A 24,019-nucleotide genomic window follows, 5' to 3' on the forward strand; every position below is an offset into this window, starting at 1 on the left:
TCTTGGTAATTGGATGGCTATGTCCTGGGGTCCTAAGAATTCTTTTATTATGTAGAATTTTATAATTATTTTGAAGAAAAACTCATGAGACTTTATATTTGACAACTGCTGCGAGATATAATTTTGAAACCAAACACTCGTTCACTTTTCCAGGTGTTACTGCAGTCCAATTTCTGACCAGTTGAAACTCTGCACTCTCAGTCCACCAGCTTCCAGAGACACTGCTTACAACCCCCAGGCACAAGGGGATGGTGTGTGTGTGTGTGTGTGTGTGTGTGTGTGTGTGTGAGACAACCCCCAGGCACAAAGGGATGGTGTGTGTGTGCGTGTGTGTGTGTGAGTGACAACCCCCAGGCACAAGGAGATGGTGTGTGTGTGAGACAATCCCCAGGCACAAGGGGATGGTGTGTGTGTGTGTGTGTGTGTGTGTGTGTGTGTGTGTGAGTGACAACCCCCAGGCACAAGGAGATGGTGTGTGTGTGCGTGTGTGTGTGTGTGAGACAATCCCCAGGCACAAGGGGATGGTGTGTGTGTGTGTGTGTGTGTGTGTGTGTGTGAGACAACCCCTGGGCACAAGGGGATGGTGTGTGTGTGTGTGTGTGTGTGTGTGTGTGAGAGACAACCCCCAGGCACAAGGGGATGGTGTGTGTGTGTGTTGGCCAGAGCTGGTTCATCTCTGTGAGCACACAAAACCTAAGTCAAAATGAATCAAGTCCCTTCTCCCTCGTCTGGGACTTACAGAGATTCCCCCTCTTTCCTGGAGAACGTGAACATGAGCACATGGCAGTCAAGAGGCTCTCTGAGGACAGAGCCAACAGGGAGGAAGACACCAGGGAAACTGACCCGGCTGCAGCCAGCCCTGCCCGAGGCTTCTGAATTAGGTGACCAATAAATCCCCCTCTGCTGTTAACTGCTAAGGCCCCGTTACATCCAAAAGAGCCTGCACTGATATGATCAGGCATTATAAAACATGGGTTTTACTCTACTCAGTAAGCCACATAGGTCAATTAAGGTAACATGTGTACATACACACACAACCTTAATATTTTTTCAATCACATTTTATAAATCAAAATAGTTTATCACTCAGACTTGGACTACAATTCTTGCCAAAAGGCAAGTTAACTCTGAATGTTTCTTTGGCAAGAGAATGAAAAATCAATCACTGTGAAGTATTTGTCCTTGTCTGCTATAAACACACTAATTATGCCATCCCTACTGGACTTCAGTAACATAGTTATGATAACCTCATAAAATAAACTAGGAAGTGTTCCCTGGTTTATTCTGAGAAAGTATTTGGGAATTATTTCTTCTTTGAAAGTCTGGTGGAATTTAACAATGAAGCCATCTGTGCCTAAAAATTTTAATTACTGATTCTATTTTTTAGTGGTTACAGGAATTTTTTCTGTAGCTACTTTTAGAAAGTTACATTTTCCAAGGAATTTGTTTATCTCATCTCATTTTGAAATTTACTGACATGATGCTATTTCAAATCATGACTGTTGCTAAAGCTCTAACACTTTGGTCACCTGATGCAAAGAGCTGACTCACTGGAAAAGACCCTGATGCTGGGAAAGACTGAAAGCAAAAGGAGAAGGGGGCTGGCAGAGCATGAGATGGTCAGACAGCATCAGTGACTCAATGGACACGAATCTGAACAAACTCCGGGAGACAGTGGATGACAGGGAGGCTTGGCCTGCTGCAGCCCATGGGGTCGCAAACAGTCGGACACAACTGAGCGACTGAGCTACAACAGCGACGCCGCACTGGGAGCTCAGAGTCTTCGCCACTAGACCACCAGGGAGGTTCCCAGTCTCGGGCAATTTTTATAAATGTCTATGCGTGCCTGAAAATAAAGTATATGATGTAGGTTTTGGATGGAATATTATTTATGTGTACATTAGACCAAGGGTATTGATCCTATGTAAATCATCTGTGCTGAAAGGTTTTTTTTTTTTAATCTATCAATTAGTGAGACTTGTATTGAAATCTCTACTGTAACTGTTGTTGTTCTTCTTCACTCACTAAGTCAGGTCCAACTCTTTGAGATCCCATGGACTACAGCACACATGTTCCCTGTCCTTCACTGTTGCCCAGAGCTTGCTCAAACTCATGTTCCCTGAGTCAATGATGCCATCCAACCATCTCATACTCTGTGGCTGCCTTCTCCTGCCCTCAATCTTTCCCAGGATCAGGTCTTTTCCAGTAAGTCGGCTCTTCACATTATGTCGCCAAAGTACTGGAGCTTCAGCTTCAGCATCTGTCCTTCCAATGAATATTCAGGGTTGATTTCCTTTAGGACTGACTGGTTTGATCTCCTTGGGGTCCAAGGGACTCTCACGAGTCTTATCCAACATCACAGTTCAAAAGCATCAATTCTTTGGCACTCAGCTTTCTTCTGGTCCAACACTCACATCCATACATGGCTACCGGAAAACCACAGTTTGACTACGTGGTGCTTTGTCAGCAAAGTAATGTCTGTGCTTTTTAATGTGTTATCTAAGTTTTCATAGCTTTTCTTCCAAGGAGCAAGCTTCTCTTAATTTCATGGCTGTAGTCACTGTCCCTGTGATTTTGGAGCCCAAGAAAATAAAATCTGGCACTGCTTTCACTTTTTTCACATCTATTTGCCATGAAGTGATCAGACCAGATGCCATGATCTTAGTTTACTGAATGCTGAGTTTTAAGCCAACTTTTTCACTCTCCTCCTTCACCTGCATCAAGAGGCTCTTAGTTCCTCTTCACTTTCTGCCATTAGAGTGGTTCAGTTCAGTTGCTCAATCGTGTCCGACTCTTTGTGACCCCATGGACTGCAGCCCATCAGGCTTCCCTGTCCATTACCAACTCCCGGAGCTTACTCAAACTCATGTCCATCAAGTCACGGTTGGTGATGCCATCCAACCATCTCATCCTCGGTAGTCCCCTTCTCCTCCTGCCTTCAATCTTTCCCAACATCAGGGTCTTTTCCAATGAGTCAGTTATTTGCATCAGGTGGCCAAAATATTGGAGTTTCAGCTTCGGCATCAGTCCTTCCAGTGAATATTCAGGACTGATCTCCTTTAGGATGGACTGGTTGGATCTGCTTGAAGTCCAAGGGACTCTCAAGAGTCTTCTCCAACACCACAGTTCAAGAGCATCAATTCTTTGGCACTCAGCTTTCTTTATAGTCCAACTCTCACATCCATACATGACTACTGGAAAAACCATAGCTTTGACTAGATGGACCTTTGTTGGCAAAGTAATGTCTCTGCTTTTTAATATGCTGTCTAGGTTGGTCATAGCTTTTCTTCCAAGGAGCAAGCATCTTTTAATTTCATGGCTGCAGTCACCATCTGCAGTGATTTTGGAGCCTCCCAAAATAAAGTCTGTCACTGTTTCCATTGATTCCCCATCTATTTGCCATGAAGTGATGGGACCAGATGCCATGATCTTAATTAGCTTTTTGAATGTTGAGTTTTAAGCCTGCTTTTTCACTCTCTTCTTTCACTTTCTTCAAGAGGCTCTTTAGAGTGGTTACCATCTGCATATATGAGACTGTTGATATTTCTCCCAATAATTTTGATTCCAGCTTGTGATTCATTCAGCCCAGCATTCATTTACTCTGCATGGGGTGACAATATACAGCCTTGATGTACTCCTTTCCCAATCTGGAACCAGTCCATTGTTCCACATCCAGTTCTAACTGTTGCTTCTTGTCCTGTGTACAAGTTTCTTAGGAAGCAGGTAAGGTGGTCTGGTATTCCCATCTCTTGAAGAATTTTCCACAGTTTATTGTGATCCACACAGTCAAAGGCTTTAGCGTAGTCAATGAAGCTGAAGTAGATGTTTTTCTGGAATTCCCTTGCTTTTTCTATGGTCCAACGGAGGCTGGCAATTTGATCTCTGGTTCCTCTGCCTTTTCTAAATCCAGCTTGAACATCTGGAAGTTCTCGGTTCATGTACTGCTGAAGACTAACTTGAAGGATTTTGAATATTATCTTATCTGCATGTGAAATGAGCGCAATTGTGCAGTAGTTTGAACATTCTTTGGCATTGCCCTTCTTTGGGATTGGAATGAAAACTGATCTTTTCCAGTTCTGTGGCCATGGATGAGTTTTCCAAATTTGCTGGCATAGTGAGTGCAGCACTTTTACAGCATCATCTTTTAGGATTTGAAATAGCTCAGCTGGAATTCCATCACGTCACTAGCTTTGTTCACAGTAGTGCTTCCTAAGTCCCACTTGACTTCACACTCCAGGATGTCTGGATCTAGGTGAGTGATCACACCATCGTGGTTATCTGGGTCATGAAGATCTTTTTTGTAAGTTCTTCTGTGTATTCTTGCCACCTCTTGTTAATTTCTTCTGCTTCTGTTAGGCCCTTACTGTTTCTATCCTTTATTGTGCCCATATTTGCATGAAATGTTCCCTTTGTATCTCCAATTTTCTTGAAGAGATCTCTAGTCTTTCTCATTCTATTGTTTTCCTCTATTTCTTTGCATTGTTCACTTAGGAAGGTTTTCTTATCTCTCCTTGCTATTCTTTGAGAACTCTGCATTCAGATAGGTGATCTTTCCCTTCCTCCTTTGCCTTTTGCTTCTCTTCTTTTCTCAGCTATTTGTAAGGCCTCCTCAGACAACCATTTTGCCTTTTTACATTTCTTTTCCTTGGGCATGATTTTGGTCACTGCCTCAGGCACTCTGAGTGTACCAGAGCTAACCCCTCGTATATGGTACAGTTTTGGATGGAGTGTTACTTATATGTACATTATTAGGCCAAGGGTATTGATCCTATGTAAAACATCTGCGCTTACAGGATTTTTTTTTTTTTTTTGGCCTGCTTATTCTATCCATTACTGATAAGTGCTGCAATCTCTACTGTAACTGTAAATTTGTCTATTTTTTTCCCCCTGTACTTAAGGCAATCTCTACTTTGGATATTCTGAAGTCATATTATGGCTTATCCACGTTTAGAACGATTATGACTTCCTTTTGAATTGAAACTTTTATCATTACAAACTGCGGCAGAGACTACATACTGACCAGATTTATTTCTTCTACCTCCTGGGCACAGCCTCCCCTGCAGTGAAGTCTGGTTTACGACCTGGGCTCTGCCTAACGGGATGCAATCCTAATGTACACCGCCCTCCAGCCCAACCTTGAACACCTGTGTGACTCACTCCTTCCGCCCCACACAGAGGCGCCTGAAGAGAATCCTGAGCCTCAGGAGATGGCAGAGATGGGGGGAAGCAGCTGAACCCCCAAACGACCATCGAAAAAACATCTGCCAAGCGGGACTATGTGTACTGAATTTCATGCAAGCAAGACATGAATATGCTTAAACTACTGACTGCTTTGTTAAAGAAGCCAGCTGCTGACTGTATTAAGTGAAATGACACTATCTCCAGGACTGCTTTTTGCTTTAAACTGTGTTTTCTCTGACACTACACAATCTTGCTTTTGGCTAGCTGCTACTGCTGCTGCTGCTAAGTCGCTTCAGTCGTGTCCGACTCTGTGCGACCCCAGAGACGGCAGCCCACCAGGCTCCCCCATCCCTGGGATTCTCCAGGCAAGAATACTGGAGTGGGTTGCCATTTCCTTCTCCAGTGCATGAAAGGGAAAAGTGAAAGTGAAGTCGCTCAGTCGTGTCCGACTCTCAGCGACCCCATGGACTGCAGCCTACCAGGCTCCTCCGTCCATGGGATTTTCCAGGCAAGAGTACTGGAGTGGGGTGCCATTGCCTTCTCCAGCTTTTGGCTAGAGTTTGCAGTAATTTTTTTTTCATTTTTCTTTCAACATCTCTTAATCTTCATGTTTTAGGTAGGTCTCTTATAAGCAAATTCAGTTGAGTTTTTAAAAAACCTTATTTGATATCTTTTTAATTCAGTTCAGTTCAGTTCAGTCGCTCAGCCGTGTCTGACTCTTTGCGACCCCATGAACCGCAGCACGCCAGGCTTCCCTGTCCATCACCAACTCCCGGAGTCCACCCAAAGCCATGTCCATCAAGTCGGTGATGCCATGCAGCCATCTCATCCTCTGTCATCCCCTTCTCCTCCTGCCCTCAATCTTTCCCAGCATCAGGTTCTTTTCAAATGAATCAGCTCTTCACATCAGGTGGCCAAAGTATCGGAGTTTCAGCTTCAACATCAGTCCTTCCAATGAACAGCCAGGACTGGTTTCCTTTAGGATGGACTGGTTGGATCTCCTTGCAGTCCAAGGGACTCTCAAGAGTCTTCTCCAATACCACAGTTCAAAAGCATCAATTCTTCGGTGTTCAGCTTTCTTTATAGTCCAACTCTCACATCCATACACGACTACTGGAAAAACCATAGCCTTGACTAGACGGACCTTTGTTGACAAAGTAATGTCTCTGCTTTTTAATATGCTGTCTAGGTTGGTCATAACTTTCCTTGGAACATTTAATACCTTGGAACAATTAATACCTTGGAAACAATTACTCACATTTAGATTTAATTTTCTTTTATTTTCTTTCTATTTGCTTCTTTTGGATTACTTGCTATCATTCTCGTCTGCCAGTAGTCTGCAAGTTACATACTGTTTCTACTCTTTAGTAATTGCTTTAGAAATTCTAATGTACAGGTTCTTATCAAGGTCCAATGTTAATACATTTACCCTTCTCTTGGACAGGAAGAGCCTTGAAACATTAACTCCATTTATTGTAATTTCCAACTTAAATTCTACTGTTGTAGAATTTGTATGCATACACATGTATGTGCTTTTATCATGATTAATGTTTTATGTAATTTTATGCAATTATCCTGCCTTCCCTTCATGTTTCCCACACCCTCATCTCTGGACCTCACTCTCCCTTTTCTCCTTTTGGTCCATGACTATGGTGGGTTACACTGATTAAGTTTCTAACGTTAAAACAACCTTTATTTCCTGAGATAAACTTTTCTTGATTATTATGTAATATCCTTCTTATATATTGCCTAGTTGGTTTTATTTGCTAAAATTTATGGAGAATGTACATATGACAAATACTGCTTGGTGGTTTTCCTTTCCTATAATGTCTCTGTCTGCTTTTGCTTTCAGGGTAGTGCTGGCCTCAGAGAAAGAGACAGGAAGCATTCCCTCCTCTTCTGTCTTCTGAAAAAGTTTTTGTCAGATTGTTATTCTTTCTTCTTTAGGTATTTAATAATTATCGGTGACACTATTTGGATGTGGAGTATTCTTCGAGGCAAGGATTTTAACTACAAATTCAACTTCTTTAATATAGTTATGCAGGTTATACATTTGCTCTTGAGTAAATTTGGTGGTTTATGTTTTTCAAGGGGCTTGTTCATTTTATTGAGGCTGTCAAATTTATTAGCATAACATTATTCACAATACTCCTTATTACTTATTACCCTTTCAGCGTCTATAGGGTCTGTAATAACGTCCTCTTTTACATCCAACTAATGCTTCCCTGGTGGCTCAGCTGGTAAAGAATCCGCCTGCAATGCAGGAGACCTGAGTTCGATCCCTGGGTTGGGAAGATGCCCTGGAGAAGGGAAAGTATTCTGGCCTGGAGGATTCCATGGACTATCCATACAGTCTCAAAGAGTTGGATACGACTGAGCGACTTTCTTTCACTTTCAACGGAAATTAATGTTTCTTTTTTCCCACAGACAAGAGATCTTTCTGGATAAAATATGCATCTTTAACTTATCAGTTTACCTTCAAATAATACCACTTGAGACACAGTGTACTGTACTTTCATTTCTTCGCTCCCAAACTTTGTGCTACTATTGTCATTTATTTCCCTCTCCAAGTATTCTAAGTTCCAAAATACATTGTTTCTTTTGCTTTAAATAGTCTTAAAAAAAAAAAAAGATTAAAGTGTGAATATTCACCAATCCATGGACTATTTCCAACTCTTTCCATTCCTTTGGGTAAAAATTTCCATCTGCTATCATCTTCCTTCTACTTGAACTTCCTTTAAAATTTCTTGTAGTGTACTTCTGCTGGCAATAAATTCTGCCAGCATTTCTTGGTCCAGAAATTTTTATTTCACTTTCATTTTGAAAGATATTTTCACTGGGTACCGAATGATAAACTAACAGGCTCCTTCCGTTTGGTACTTTAAACACGGCACTGTTGCCTGCTGGCTGGCAACAGGTTCTGATCAGACGTCACTGACGTTATTTTTATTCCTCTGTAACATGTCTTCTTGCTGCTTTTTAAGACTTTTTTCTCTTCATCACTGATTTTTCAGCAACTGGGCTGTGTGGACCTTGGTATGGTTTTCTTTGTTTACACTATTTGGAGTTTGTGAGCTTCACGGCTTGCAGTCTGCATCAAATGTGGACATTTTTCAGCCACTACTTCCTCAAATACTGCTTCCATTCCTTCCTCTCTGGCAGTCCAGTTACACGGATCTTACATCAGTTGATTTTGCCTCACGGGTCACTAACGCTCGGTCACTTGGTTCAGTCTTGTTTATTCCCTGCACCGTATTTTGGATAATTGCGACTGCTATGTCTTGAAGTTCACTGATCTTTTCTTCTGTGCTGCCAATTTGCTATTAGTCTCTGTATTTTCGCCTCTAAAGTCCTAGTTCAGTCTTTCTCATATCTGTCACTCATGCTCGTTCTCCTCATGAATGTGTACAACTTATTTATATCAGTTATTTTAATGTCCTTGTCTGTTAATCTCACAGCTTTCTACTGATTGATTTTCCTCCTGGTTACTATCATGTTTTCTTGCTTCTCTGCATGCCTGGTAATTTTTATTAGATGCTGGACACTGAAACTTTTTTACATTGTTGGGTGCTAGATTTTACCACATCATTTTAAGTACAGTTGGGGCTTTGTTCTGGAAATGCAGTTAAGTTACCCGGAATCAGTTAGGGCAGGTGCGTGTGGTGGTCTTTTAGTCCTGGACTAATTCAGCCCCGTTACTACAGGATACCCTTCTGATGCCCTAAATGAAAGAGCTGTTCTGAATCCACCCTCACAAAGATTAAAAACCATGTTTTAAAAGGGCCTGACATCCCACCGTGGGTAGTGGGAACACAAACTATCTCAGCTCGTGTGATATCCACTCCTTTCTGGGGCTTCTTTTCCTGGTTTTGAGATGCTTTCTCTGGTGCATGTATAGACCAACACTCAGCCCAAATCTTGGGGGTGGGGGTCCTTCTGCAGACCCCTGGGGTTCCCTAAGTAGCTCTCTACTCTCTTATACTTTGCCCCTCAAATTCTAGCTGCCTCTCCTCCCCAGACTCTGATCTCCGTTTTGTCACTTCAGTGAGGCTAGGGGCTCTGTTTGGTTTCTCTCTCCCTGACCTGTAATGCAGAAACTGTCTCTAGACCAGGATTGGCAAACTATAGCCCGAGGATTAAATCCAAAATCCAACTTGCTCCTGTTTTTATAAGTAAAGTTTTATTGGAACACATCCGTGGCCACTCATTTACATCCTTGGTATGAAAGCAGCCACAGACAATAGCAGAGTTGAATGGGGTTGTGATAGAGACCATCTGGTCTGCAAAGCCTAGAGCTTCACTACCTGGCCCTTTATCTTAAAAAGTTTGTTTACTCCTAGCCCTAGAGAATAAGCTAGAATACTTACAGGGCTCATTCCATTTGTTCCCCTTATTTCAGGGAACACAATCCTAACCTTGCTGTTAACCAATGTCTGAAAACTATTGTTCCATACATTGTGTCTGGTTTTCAAGTTTGTTAAGATGAAAGGTTTGGGACCAGGGTGAGGTTAGTGAAGCACTTGCCTCAGGTACAAATTTTCAGGGACTGACAAAAACTCAGTAATGGGGTAAAATCAAAATTAATGCAAAAAATCCATGTGAGGCAAAATACCAAAATTTTAAATAAGGATAGTATCAATAATAGTGTGGAGCCAAGCCATACTGGAGCTGAAGCAAAAGGAAAAATGAATACTGACCCTGTTTTTATTTAAAATTTGACTTTTTTCCATCATGGATTTTTTTTTTTTTTGCATCAGATTCAATTTTCTCAAAGTATTGCATTAAAATGTTATCAATCTCAATTACTGAGTTTTCTGGGGCATCCTGAAATTCTGCACCTGTGGCCAGCGCCTCACTCTCCTCAGCCCTCCTGCTGCGTCCAACTCTTTGCGACCCCATGGACTGCAGCCCACCGGGCTCCTCTGTCCATGGGATTCTTCAGGCGAGAATATTGGAGCACATTGCCATGCCTTCCTCCAGGGGATCTTCCCAATCCAGGGGTCAAACCAGCATCTCTTACATTGCCTGTAATGGGTAATTGGGTTCTTTACTACTTAGCGCCACCTGGGAAGCCCCCAGCCCAATCCTGGTGGACAGTAAACTTGGTGTCTGTTATTCCAACAAAGAGGGAATGGATGACTCCAGGAACCAGTCTCTTGCCAAGCAGAATCATACTAATGTGTTACGACTACAAGGGTTTCAATGTTTTCTTTCTCAGAAACAGAAAATGTGGCAATGTGAAGAGCCATCCTGCTCTAATTACTTCTATCTGCAGCTGCAGTTTTCCGAACAGTTCCCATACGTATCCATTTTGTAGACAGGAACACAGTGTAAGAATATAAACACTTATGATTAAATAATATATATGCACACAGACAATGGGACTATAAAACAATACCATAATTATATAACATCTAGTCAATACATCTGCATTATGACACATAACAAAAACAACCATCCACAGCAAGTGCTACCAAGTCAATGTATCGATTGGTGAAAGCAGGGGTCCAGTCTCTGAACACACGAATTCAACCAAAAGCAAATCAACCAGCAAAATCCCTGTCCTGGTGCTGTAGGAGCGCCGTCCTTCGGAAGCCAGCCAGCTCACTTCCCAAGTATTCCCAGCTCCTGCTCCTCTGTAGTGAATGGAGCCAAAAAGCACCAGGCAAACAGAAGACCGCCCCATCCATGTGCCAAGTAAAGAACTCCTACACAGAGCCCAATTTCTACATATGATTTCTTTAATTTTCTAAGGCACAGGTGCAAAAACATGCCTTTAAGTGTGAAGACCAAAAAGCATTTTTCTTTTTAAAAGATTTTCTTTGGAGTAGTTGCTTTACAATGTGGTGTTAGTTTCTACCGTACAGCAAAGGGACTCAGCTATACCCTCTCCTTTACACACACACAGCCTCTTCTCTTTGGATTTCCTTTCCATTCAGGTCACCACAGGACACTGAGTGTCCCCGTGCTGCACAGCAGGTCCTCACTAGTTGTCTATCACGATTTCAGGCACAGCGTCAATAGCGTTATGTGTCAGCGCCCCTCCCGGGTCCTCCCACCCTGGGCATCCACACGTCTGTCCTCTACATCCGTGTCTCTATTTCCGCTTTGTTAATAGGATTGTTTATACCGGCTTTTTTCAGATTCCACATATATGTGTTAATAAATGACATTTGTTTTCCTCTTTCTGACTTACATCGCTGTATGACAATGACTGTCTCTATACAGGACCCAATTTTGTTCTTTTTTATGGCTGAGAAATATTCCATTGTGTATGTGTGTGCATATACGTATACACACACACACACACATCTTCTTTTTCCGCTCCTCTGTGGATGGACACTTAGGGTGTTTCCATCTCCTGGTTATTGTAAACAGTGCTGCAAGGAACATTAAGGCTCATGTGTCTTTTTGAATTATGGTTTGTTTTTTCTGGGTATATGTCCTCCAAAAGAGTCTTTTTATTTCTTAATTTAAAACATTATGCCAGCAACAACTATGGATCCAGAGATGATTATACTAAGTGAGGTAAGCCAGACAAAGACAAATATCATATGATATTACTTGTATGTGGAATCTAATTTTAAGAAAAAGATACAAATGAACTTATCTACAAAACAGAAGCAGACTTACAGATACTGAAAACAGACTATGGTTCCCAAAGGGGAGACGTGGCAGGGAAGGATACACTAGGAGCTGAGGGCCGACGTGGGCCTGCTCCTACATGTAACGCAGATAACCAACAAGGACCTGCTCAAACAGCACAGGGAACGGTACTCAGTCTTCTGTGATAATCTACATGAAAAAGGGATAAATATGTATGCACGTATAACTGAGTCACCCTGCTGTACACCCGACACTAACCTGACACTGTAAATCAACTCTACTCCAATCAAATGGAGATATTTTCGAAAATACTATGGTGTTAAATTTGGTGAAGAAACAAAAACTATGAAATAAAAAGTTTTAATTTTTGTGAAGAAACAGTCTAGAACTCATGAAACTCAAATAAACGTAACAACTCAACACAATTCAAACTCACGAAGCGCCTCACACCCTTCTCTCCTCGTGTGTCCTGACCTGGCCGGAGGCGAGAAGCCCCGCCCCCTGGCCCGGCGGGCCCCGCCCGGCGGAGACCCAGCCCCGCGCACCACAAGGGGGGCTCACGCACCCCCGCCCATCGTGCCCCCTCTCGCGCCCTCCACTGTCCTGGCAGATGCTTCATCCTCAAGACTACATTCAAGGGCCTTGAAATCTACTCTTCACACTAATTCTCGGTTTTTCACTAATTTTAGGGCCAGGACCATGATCCCCATAGTCTCCCCAAGGTGCCAGGTACACACGGCAATCACCTGATTTCTGTGGAACGAGACTCCTTTTAATGAAGGTGGACTAAACCTGCATCTTTCTGCCATCCTTCCCTTCCCAGAGAGAGTGACCCTCCACACACCCTGGTCTGTACCACGAGGACGCCAGGCGCACCTGACGGTGGGCCTCCTGAAGGCAGAGCCGTGTCTCCTGCAGACGTGCATCCTCAGCACTTACAATGTGCCCACCACACTGGAAACGCTCAATACATACTGCAGCTTTTCTTATAATAGTTATTATTAACTCAACCTTGCAGCTCTTCATTTACTCCTCAGTTCAGTTCCGTTCAGTCGCTCAGTTGTGTCCGACTCTTTGCAACCCCATGAATTGCAGCACACCAGGCCTCCCTGTCCATCACCAACTCCTGGAGCTTACCCAAACCCATGTCCATCGAGTCAGTGATGCCATCCAACCATCTCATCCTCTGTCGTCCCCTTCTCCTCCTGCCCCCAATCCTTCCCAGCATTAGGGACTTTTCCAATGAGTCAACTCTTCACATGAGGTGGCCAAAGTATTGGAGTTTCAGCTTCAACATCAGTCCTTCCAATGAACACCCAGGACTGATCTCCTTTAGGATGGACTGGTTGGATCTCCTTGCAGTCCAAGGGACTCTCAAGAGTCTTCTCCAACACCACAGTTCAAAAGCATCAATTCTGCGGTGCTCAGCTTTCTTCACCGTCCAACTCTCACATCCATACATGACCACTGGAAACACCACAGCCTTGACTAGACGGACCTTTGTTGGCAAAGTAATGTCTCTGCTTTTAAACATGCTGTCTAGGTTGGTCATAAACTTCCTTCCAAGGAGTAAGTGTCTTTTAATTTCATGGCTGCAATCACCATCTGCAGTGATTTTGGAGCCCAGAAAAATAAAGTCTGACACTGTTTCCACTGTTTCCCCATCTACTTCCCATGAAGTGATGGGACCAGATGCCATGATCTTAAGTTTTCCGAATGTTGAGCTTTCAGCCAACTTTTTCACTCTCCTCTTTCACTTTCATCAAGAGGCTCTTTAGTTCTTCACTTTCTGTCGTAAGGGTGGTGTCATCTGCATATCTGAGGTTATTGATATTTCTCCCAGCAATCTTGATTCCAGCTTGTGTTTCTTCCAGCCCAGCGTTTCTCATGATGTACTCTGCATAGAAGTTAAATAAGCAGGGTGACAATATACAGCCTTGACGTACTCCTTTTCCTATTTGGAACCAGTCTGTTGTTCCATGTCCAGTGCTAACTGTTGCTTCCTGACCTGCATACAGGTTTCTCAAGAGGCAAGTCAGGTGGTCTGGTATTCCCATCTCTTTCAGAATTTTCCACAGTTTATTGTGATCCACACAGTCAGAGGCTTTGGCATAGTCAATAAAGCAGAAACAGATGTTTTTCTGGAACTCGCTCGCTTTTTTGATGATCCAGCGGATGGTGGCAATTTGATCTCTGGTTCCTCTGCCTTTTCTAAAACCAGCTTGAACATCTGGAAGTTCACAGTTCACATATTGCTGAAGCCTGGCTTGGAGAATTTTGAGCATTACTTTACTAGCGTGTGAGATGAGTGCAATTGTGTGGTAGTTTGAGCATTCTTTAGCATTGCCTTTCTTTGGGATTGGAATGAAAACTCACCTTTTCCAGTCCTGTGGCCACTGCTGAGTTTTCCAAATTTGCTGGCATATCATCGAGTGCAGCACTTTCACAGCATCATCTTTCAGGATTTGAAATAGCTCAACTGGAATTCCATCACCTCCAGTAGCTTTGTTCGTAGTGATGCTTTCTAAGGCCCACTTGACTTCACATTCCAGGATGTCCGGCTCTAGGTGAGTGATCACACCATCGTGATTATCTGGGTCGTGAAGATCTTTTTTGTACAGTTCTTCTGTGTTTCTTGTCACCTCTTCTTAGTATCTTCTGCTTCTGTTAGGTCCGTATCATTTCTGTCCTTTATTGAGCCCATCTTTGCATGAAATGTTCCCTTGGTATCTCTAATTTTCTTGAAGAGATCTCTAGTCTTTCCCATTCTGTTGTCTTCTTCTATTTCTTTGCATTGATCGCTGAGGTAGGCTTTCTTATCTCTCCTTGCTATTCTTTGGAACTCTGCATTCAGATGGGAATATCTTTCCTTTTCTCCTTTGCTTTTCACTTCTCCTCTTTTCCCAACTATTTCTAAGGCCTCCTCAGACAGCCATTTTGTTATTTTGCATTTCTTTTCCATGGGGATGGTCTTGATCCTCACAACTCTCCAAATACCTTTCGCCTTCCCACCTCCATCATGGAGATGAATTAGAAACAAAGATTCAGCAACTTTGCAACATCACCCATGAGCAAGTGAGGGGAGCCGTCTGCCCCTAGGACCCCTCTTCTTCACCTGCGTGTCTGTCACTGGATAGTGGCTGCACCCACAAAGGCGTGCTGGCTCACTCAGGATGTCGTGGGAATCCATACAGATTTATGCTGGAAAATCAGATTTGCTATTTGCACACTCAAATTATCTGTAAAAGGTAATACAGTCCAAATTCCTTCTTGGTCTACTGAGGAACTAAAAAAACGACATTTAGCAACCTGTCCAAAGTTCAGAGCCACCAGGACTGAAGCCTGGTATCAAGGACCAGTGCTCCCTCCGTGAGAGCCTGCCATGATGGCTCTGCAAGAAGCAAAACACACACCTCGAAATTCCCAAGACGTCAGTAATACCTAATGGAAGCATTTGCTCTTTTTAAAACCAAGCATCTTTTTTCATTGTTTAGAATGTCAGTATTGACATCCCTGGGTTTATTTATTCCCTTAAGACTAACATATGGCATTCACAGCCAGGTGGACTAAAAAAGCACCTTTAGCTGAACCAAGCAAGGCTAGTTCTGACTTCAAGGAAGAAGCTGAGACCTTGGCTAGGCCAAAATGAATTTTCTCACATCATTTAAATAATTGTTTGCTTAATTTCTAGCTACTTTAATATGAGAACTGAATAGAATTACTTTGCTTACTTTTGAAAACCATTATCCAAATAGATTTGAACAGGGAGGAGGAAAGGAGCTAGCTAAGAGTAACATGACTACCCTATGCTGCTGGGTAACAGAGCTGGTTAAAACGGCCCTTGGGTAAAACAAGCCACGCTTTGGAACTATAAGGCGATGGTGAGTTTGGTTTTGTTTCTGACATTGTCATAAGTTTCTCTGAAGCCTTCTTACTCCCCTGAAATGGTGAATGAACACCCATTACCACTGCATACTCACTTTAGTCTTAAAATATACAATGTCTGAAATATTTTTATACAGTCATGTTGAAAATTTATGATATCAATATTTAGTGTAGTATTTGTGATCACTTTGAATTTAGTATTCTCCATGCTACATAAAGCCTCTAGAATAAATATACTTCCTAATCAAATGTGACCCCTGTTGCTAAGATTCCTAGACCCCCTCCAGTGCAAAGCTTCCAAAGTGGCATCTGCCTGTTCACATTATTTTAACTTAGAATTATACAAAAATGTGAAACCTTGTCAAGTCACCCTGAAATTTTCACCTAATCAGTCTTTCAAATAAACTCCATTCTGCAATGTTGGCTTTTGCTTAATAGAGTTATGATTCACTGCAGTTTACTCAGTGAATTTAAATAGAGGTTTATTACGCAACATCAAATCTCTTAGGTTTTCCCCCAAATTAATCAATATTTTGAACACAAAATACTCTCTCAACACTTTTTATATGAATAAAATGCTTACATTAATAAAATTTTCTATCAGAATAATGTGAAAATAAATCTTGATTTGCAGGTTAGAGAAGTGCTGCTAAGTGATGCCAGGACAGACGGAACCCAGCGAGCCACGCGCGCTCTGACGGAGGGCAGGGAGCAAACACGTCCACACTGGGGCCCCACAGCGCCGGCTGCAGGCCCTGCGCACAGCCCCCGAGTCCCACGTGGTCCAGGGCAGGCGGGGCAAAAGCCAGGCCTGGGTGACCCCAGGGGCCATTCTCACAGGTGCCTGATAAATATTCCTGAATGACAGGTCCCTTCCCACCACTTGGCTCCTGTCATGAGAAAAATGAAAGAGAATTTCCTATAAAGTATCAAAAGCATCAGAACAGGTTTTACTAGTTTCTCAAAACTACCTCCTCCTCCTCAAGAATCTTTATCACTGAATTGGAAGGGTCCCTCCACCTCTGCTCCCCCTACAACCCACTGGTCACTTAATGAAGAACTTGAGGGAGAGCAAAGGAGGGAAGAACCCACACAAAGTCGTCTATTCTTAGTCGTTTCCACATCCTTGGAGGAGGAAGAAAATAGAACTATTCAATGACTTGAAAAAATAGGAAGCTAGTAATGGAAAAAAGATTTCTTGGTTGAATCAGAAAACATTTGAAAACCTCCAAGACAGCCCTGCAAAGGCAAGATGGATACAGATCACAACCACCTCCTCGGAGGAGAACGCTGGAACCCAGTCTCCCCTGGAGTTCTGCGAGCTTCCAAGTGCCCAGGGTGGGGCAGGCACAGCACGAGGAGCAGGGGGGAAGGAGCAGAGGGCCCACTTTCCAGAGCTGCCCGCCCAGGGGCAGTGGACACGAGCAACATGAAAACTGCCCAAGGGAAGGAAGCACATGGTGGCGTCAGTGACACTACCTGCTCGGGTGCAGGCGTGCCTCCCTCTCCCTGAGGAGAGGCTGTGTAAGCCACCATCCGGAGGAACAGAAGAAGTTAACGGTTTCTGAAATTCTCCAAGGGGCTCATGCTGAACATCAACTCAGTTTCTGGTTTTATAGGGAAAAAAAAAAATCCCATGATAATCCTAGGGCATCAAACATTTTGCTATACTTCCGCTTGATTTTTAATGAGTGTGTGTGTATGTATATATAATTAGTGTATATATATTTATACATATAGTGAGGGTATAACACATACATAAACATATACACTAACATTTAGCACAAGGATGTATGTACATATACAAATACAATAATATACTATATTAACAAATATTAGTGCTTGATAAATACTAATAAATATTAACTAAAAGAGTGGGTTGCTGGCCAGAGTTTAGAAACTATGTTCATTGAAAAGATATTTTTCGGGAATTCCCTGGTACTCCAATAGTTAGGACTCTGCGCTTTCACTCCTAAGGGCCCAGATTCAATCCCTGGTCAGAAACTAAGATCCCACAAGCCATGCTGCATGTCCAAAAAAAAAAAAGAAAAATACTTTTCTTCTCATATTTTTTTCCAAGGGACAAACTAAAACCTCCAAAGTAATTCACTTTCATGCATTAAATTACATTTCAAAAGTATCTTTATTAAAGGTGATACAAGAGCTGTTTTTCAACAACTCATAACAGAAGCCTTGTTAAATTAATATCATAAACAGAACTTTTAGTGGAGCAAATCTGAATGTAGAAAACACATCTGTTTTAACAAGCCACACTACTCCTGGTGATGAGTGACAGAACCGTCCAGCGCGATCCTCCAAGTCCGAGGCAGAACAAAAAGGAAAGCAACGTGCTAGGAACTGTGGGTTTGGACTTGAGGTTCCAGGCTGAGAAAGATTCCAATGCCCCAGGCAATAAGACCTATGGCTGGGGCTGGGGTGAAGGTCACCCCAGGAGGCGGGACGGGAGCCCAGGGCTCAGACACACCCCTCTGCACCCTGGGGTGGGTCTCAGTGAAACAGAGGGTTGGGGCGAAAGACTGAACGAAATCCTGTCCTGAGGTTTTGACATTTCACAATCGATGTCTCAATCCCCCAGAGTATCAAAGGCGTGTCTTCGGGGTGCGGCAGACCCAAGCCCCATCCTGACTAACCCTTCCTCTGTAAGCTGGGAGTTCAGGGACACAGTTAAGGTGCAACAGCGGAGTCTCTCAGAAGACAGGCATCACCTCGTTTCAGATGTCCCACTGCCGAGCACAGGCTACAGGGGAAGCGTGTGAAGGGGTACTTATGCTGATGAGGATCTGAAGACCCCTGCAAAATAACCCTAATTAACGAATTTTGTAAAATGCCATTTTCTAACATGAAGGCAGCTTCCCATGTGGCTCAGAGGTAAAGAATCTGCCTGCCAATGAAGGAAATGCAGCTTCAGTCCCTGGGTCGGGAAGAATCCGGAGGTAGAAACAGCAACCCACTCCAGTATTCTTGCCTGGGAAACCTCACGGGCAGAGGAGTCTGGCGGGCTACAGTCCATGGCGTCACCGAGTCAGATACAATTGGGCAACTAAACAACAACAACAAACTCACACATGCAGGGCTGTGAAATTTTATCATTTTTAATTGAATATCTTTTTCTTTGACTTGCCAACATACCTTCCTCCTTCAATTAAAGTAATTTTTATTCTTCTAAACCAAAGAACAACTTTAATGAGATTACACTGTGGAATCCACTGCAGGTTTATCACAGGTGCCTGACACACGTACCGTGATCCTCGTAACCAGGACGTGAACAGGGGCCAACAGTCCAAGAGTGTGCTGGCTTTTTTCCCTGGGGCTTCAGCTCATCTAAACTCCCTGGGGAACTGAACACCGTGCAGTTTACTAAGGCGCTTGCTTTACAGACCTGATCATTAGACTCTTTTTCTGACCATGCAGCATTTGGAATCTTAGGTCTGAGATGAAGGATCAAACTCGCGCCCCCCGCAGTAGAAGTGCAGAGTCTTACCCACTGGACCACCAGGAAGTCCTGCTGCTGCGTTGCTTCAGTCGTGTCCGACTCTGTGCGACCCCACTGACGGCAGCCCACCAGGCTCCGCTGTCCCTGGGATTCTCCAGGCAAGAACACTGGAGTGGGTTGCCATTTCCTTCTCCAATGCATGAAAGGGAAAAGTGAAAGTCAAGTTGCTCGGTCGTGTCCGACTCTTCGAGACCCCACGGACTGCAGCCTACCAGGCTCTTCTGTCCATGGGATCTTCCAGGCAAGAGTACTGGAGTGGGGTGCCATTGCCTTCTCCAGGAAGTCCTGAGACCTGGTTAATTAGACTCTTAGCTGAGGCATTTAGATTACGTGATTCCATTAAAACAACAACAAACACCAGCATCTCCCAAGATCTAAAAGCAGAAATGTTCTCGCCTGAAAGGTTACTTTGGAAGCTCCTGACACAGTTCCCCTGACAGGTAATTTAACCTCACTTCAGCGAGTGACCCCTTGGTCCTGGAGGAAATCTCTGAAGTCTGCATGCTAACCTCCTCACCGTTTCAGATTTCCCCACGTTCTACCGCGTGCCCACTAAGCGATGGAGTCCAGAAACCATGGGACCTGCCCCCCGGCCTCACTGCCTCTGTCGTCTCCGCCCACCACCCCCAAAGCTGTGACAGCCCTATCACTTTCCAGGGGCTCCAAAGCTATTCAGACATTGCTGAGCTCCTGCCGTGTCCTGAGCCAGAGATCCAACCTGAGAAAGGTGCGGGCTGCCCTGCTGAGGGCTCCAGGCCGGGGCAGCAGCCGGGGGCTGAGAACCAACGGCCCCAACAGCCTCACAGCCTGGGCAGGAGATGGGCAGCACCAGCTCCGTCTGTGCAAGGGCCAAAGACCCGGCAGGCGGCGCAGACGGATTCCTGCAGGCCAGGGGCAGGCAGGCTTCGGTCCGCCATCCTGTAACTAGTTTTGCTGGAACACAGCCATGCTCCTCGGTTTACTCATCGCTTCCAACAGCAGAGACGCCGGGCTGGCCCACAAAGCCTAAAACATTTACTATAAAAAGTGTGCTGACCCCTGGTCTGGCTTGTCAGCAGCCCTGCCCTCTCTGGGCCGTGTCTTGGGATTCCACCCAGGTGGTCAGCTTTTGCATGCGCCCGCGGGGCAGGAACAGCAGTGCCCACAGCGGGGCATGAGCACGTGTGGTACTCACGGAGGAGGCAGGCGCAGGCACAGCTCGGTCTGAATCTGCCCCCACCCGGCAAACACACGTTCGTCTCCCTTGATAAGGATGTGTCCAGAGACGCCCTACCCTTCTGCAGCACAGTCTCTGTCCCTCCAGCACTTTCCTTACTCCCCTCTCCATGAAAACCCCGTTTCAGGCACCCTCTCACCAGAGACCCAGTGTGAACCCCTGTACATAACAGATGCTCAAAATGCTGCAGCCAAACCCAGTTCAACCCGCCAGGTCCATGTCTCCGCCCTTCCATGTGAACTCACACCGACAGACTAGGTAGAGAGAGTGGCAAAGAATCCGCCTGCCAGTGCAGGAGCCGCAGGAGACTCGGGTTCCAGCCCTAGGTCGGGAAGAGCCCCTGGAGTAAGAAATGGCAACCCACTCCAGTATTTTTGCCTGGGAAATTCCACGGGCACAGGAGCTTGGCAGGCTACAGTCCATGGGGCCGCATAGAGTCGGACAGGACTCAGCAACTGAGCACACACACATATCAATAAGCACGGCCTGAGAACCTACTAGGTCCCAGACGCACAGCCCCACAGCTTAACACAACATACAGGAATTCTAATCTTCCACTTGTATTTCTCTGAGTCTGATTATCATTTTGAGGTAATAAAATTGCTCTGGATGAACAACTGGGAATATACAGAAAACTACTGAACTGTGCGCTAGAAGAGGGTAGAGCTTACATTATGCAAATTATCTCCCAAAAGCTGTTATTAAAATTTTTTCTATAGCTAATTGTTTTTTAAAAAAACAGTAATTTCTTAATTTTTCTACATCTAGCATGTAATATGGAGAAGGAAATGGCAACCCACTCCAGTATTCTTGCCTGGAGAATCCCAAGGACGGGGGAGCCTGGTGGGCTGCCGTCTATGGGGTCGCACAGAGTCGGACACGACTGAAGCGACTTAGCAGCAACAGCATGTAATAAAATGCCATATCTGATACTGGTGAATGGAAACACTAAGGACTGCAGTAACCAGGCTTCATAACGTTGTTGTTTAGTTGCTAAGTCGTATCCAACTCTTTGAGACCCCACAGGCTGCAGCCCACCAGGCTCCTCTGTCCTCTACTATCTCCCGGAGTTTGCTCCAACTCATATCCAGTGAGTCAGCGATGTTATCTAACCATCTCATCTCTGCTGTCCCCACCACCTTCTCCTCCTGCCCTCAATCATTCCCAGCACCAGGGTCTTTTCCAATGAGCTGGCTCTTCACATCATGTGGCCAAAGTATTAGAGCTTCACCATCAGTTCTTCCAATGGATATTTGGGGTTGATTTCCATTAGGATTGACTAGTTTGATTTCCTTGCTGTCCAAGGGACTCTCAAGAATCTCCTCCAGCACCACAGTTTAAAAGCATCAATTCTTCAGGCTCAGACTTCTTTATGGTCCAACTCTCACATCCACACATGACTACTGGAAAAACTATAGCTTTGACTTTAAGGATCTTTGTCAGCAGAGTGATGTCTCTGCTTTTAATACGCTATCTATGTTTGTCACAGCTCTCCTTCCAAGGAGCAAATGCTTTTTAACTTCATGGCTGCAGTCAGCCTCCACAGTGATTTTGGAGCCCAAGAAAAGAAAATCTGTCACTGCTTCCAGTTTTTCCCTTTCTATTTGCCATGAATTGATGGGATCAGATGCCATGATTTTTAGTCTTTGAATGCCAAGTTTTAAGCCAGCCTTTTCACTTTTCTCTTTCACCTTCATCAAGAAGTTATTTAGTTTCTCTTCACTTTCTGTCATTACAGTGGTTATCATTTGCATATCTGAGGTTGATATTTCTCACAGCAATCTTGATTCCAGCTTGGGATTCATTCAGCCTGGTATTTCTCATGACGTACCCTGCATATAAGATAAATAAGCAGGGTGACAATATCCAGCATTGTCATAGTCCTTTCCCAATTTTGAGACAGTCTGGTTCAAACTGTTGCTTCTTGATCCACATACAGTTTTCTCAGGAGGCAAGTAAGGTGGTGTAGTATTCCCATATCTTTAAGAATTTTTCACAGTTTGTTGGGATCCACACAGTCAAAGGCTTTAGCGTAGTCAATGAAGCAGAAGTAGATTATTTTTTTGGAATTCCCTTGCTGTCTCTATGATCCAACAGATGTTGGCAATTTGATCTCTGCTTTCTCTGCCTTTTCTAAATTCAGCCTGCACATCTGAAGTTCTAGCTTCATGTACTGCTGAAGACTAGCTTGAAGGATTTTGAACATTACCTTATTTGCATGAGAAATGAGCGCAATTGTGCAGTAGTCTGAACAGTCTTTGGCATTGTCCTTCTTTGGGAATGGAATGAAAACTGACCTTTTCCAGTCCTGTGGCCACTACTGAGTTTTCCAAATTTGCTGGCATATTGAGTGCAGCACTTCAACAGCATCATCTTTTAGGATTTGAAATAGCTCAGCTGGAATTCCACCACCTCCACTAGCTTTGTTTGTAGTAAAGCTTCCTAAGGACCACTTGACTTTGCACTCTAGGATGTCTGGCTCTAGGTGAGTAATCACACCATCGTGGTTATCCAGGTCATTAAGACCTTTTTTTGTAAGTTCTTCTGGGTATTCTTGCCACCTCTTCTTAATCTCTTCTGCTTCTGTTAGGTCCTTACCATTTCTGTCCTTTATTTCTGCCCATCCTTGCATGAAATATTCCCTTGATATCTGCAATTTTCTTGAAAAGATCTCTAGTCTTTCCAATTTTATTGTTCTCCTCTATTACTCTGCACTGTTCACTTAAGAAGACTTTCTTCTCTCTCCTTGCTATTTTCTGGAACTCTGCATTCAGTTGGGAATATCTTTCTCCTTTGCCTTTTACTTTTCTTTCCTCAGCTATTTGTAAAGCTTCCTCAGACTATCGCTTTGCCTTGGTGCATTTCTTTTTCTTGGGGATGGTTTTGGTCCCCACCTCCTGTACAATGTTACAAACCTCCATCCACAGTTCTTCAGGCACTCTGTCTATTAGATCTAATCCCTTGAATCTATTCATCACCTCCACTGCATCATCGAAAGGGATTTAATACATCACCCCAAACAGAGCTGCCTAAGCCCCCACATGTCTCAGCCTCTGTGGGCTGTGGGTCTGACCGGGCCCAGTACTGACGGCACAGCCCTGCTCCACGGTGTCCAGGGTCTTGGCTGAGAAGCAAGAAGAGCAGAATGCAGAGCCACCTGCCAGGAGGCTTCTCACCTGCCGGGAGGCTGCTGACTGGGGCCTCAGAATGGCTCCTTTAGGGCCTTGCCACGTGCTCTTCCTGAACAAGCTGGCTGGGCTTCACAGCACGGCGCTGGCTTTCCCCACGGCAAGTGTCCTCAAAGAGAAGCCAGGCAAAAACTGAACCGTGTTTTTAAGACCTAGCTTGGAAATCACACAGCATCACTTCTGCCATACCAGTGGGGTGGGGCGGGTCACAGAGAAGAACAGAGACCCACCTCCTGGCCAAAGTCCCATTGTGAGACCATCTGCAGGATGGGAGGTGCCACTGCGGCCACTTAGGAAAATACAGTCTGTGATATAATCTCAATCTTCTGGAAGACCAGCAAATTAAAAATCTGGGTTGGGGGACTTCCCTGGCAGTCCACTGGGTAAGACTCCGAGCTTCTAACGCCGGGGGCGTGGCTTTGATCCCTGG

General features: G+C 44.2%; 1 protein-coding gene across 25 annotated transcripts in view; it reads right to left on the reverse strand.

Moving 5' to 3' along the window:
• TRAF3 (TNF receptor associated factor 3) overlaps positions 1–24,019 on the reverse strand; it is a 120,710-nt gene that overhangs the window by 53,421 nt on the left and 43,270 nt on the right. The window contains exon 1 of one of the 25 annotated variants that reach the window (XM_081548696.1): positions 17,151–17,278. The exons of the other annotated variants lie outside the window; for them this stretch is intronic. The gene's annotated coding sequence lies outside the window, so the exon portion shown is untranslated. Of the gene's footprint in view, positions 1–17,150; positions 17,279–24,019 lie in introns of those variants that run through there. 25 annotated transcript variants of the gene reach the window in all.

This window comes from Giraffa tippelskirchi, chromosome 12 (genome assembly GCF_054371585.1).
Source record: "Giraffa tippelskirchi isolate mGirTip1 chromosome 12, T2T-mGirTip1v1.2.pri, whole genome shotgun sequence".
Taxonomy (NCBI): Eukaryota; Metazoa; Chordata; class Mammalia; order Artiodactyla; family Giraffidae; genus Giraffa; species Giraffa tippelskirchi.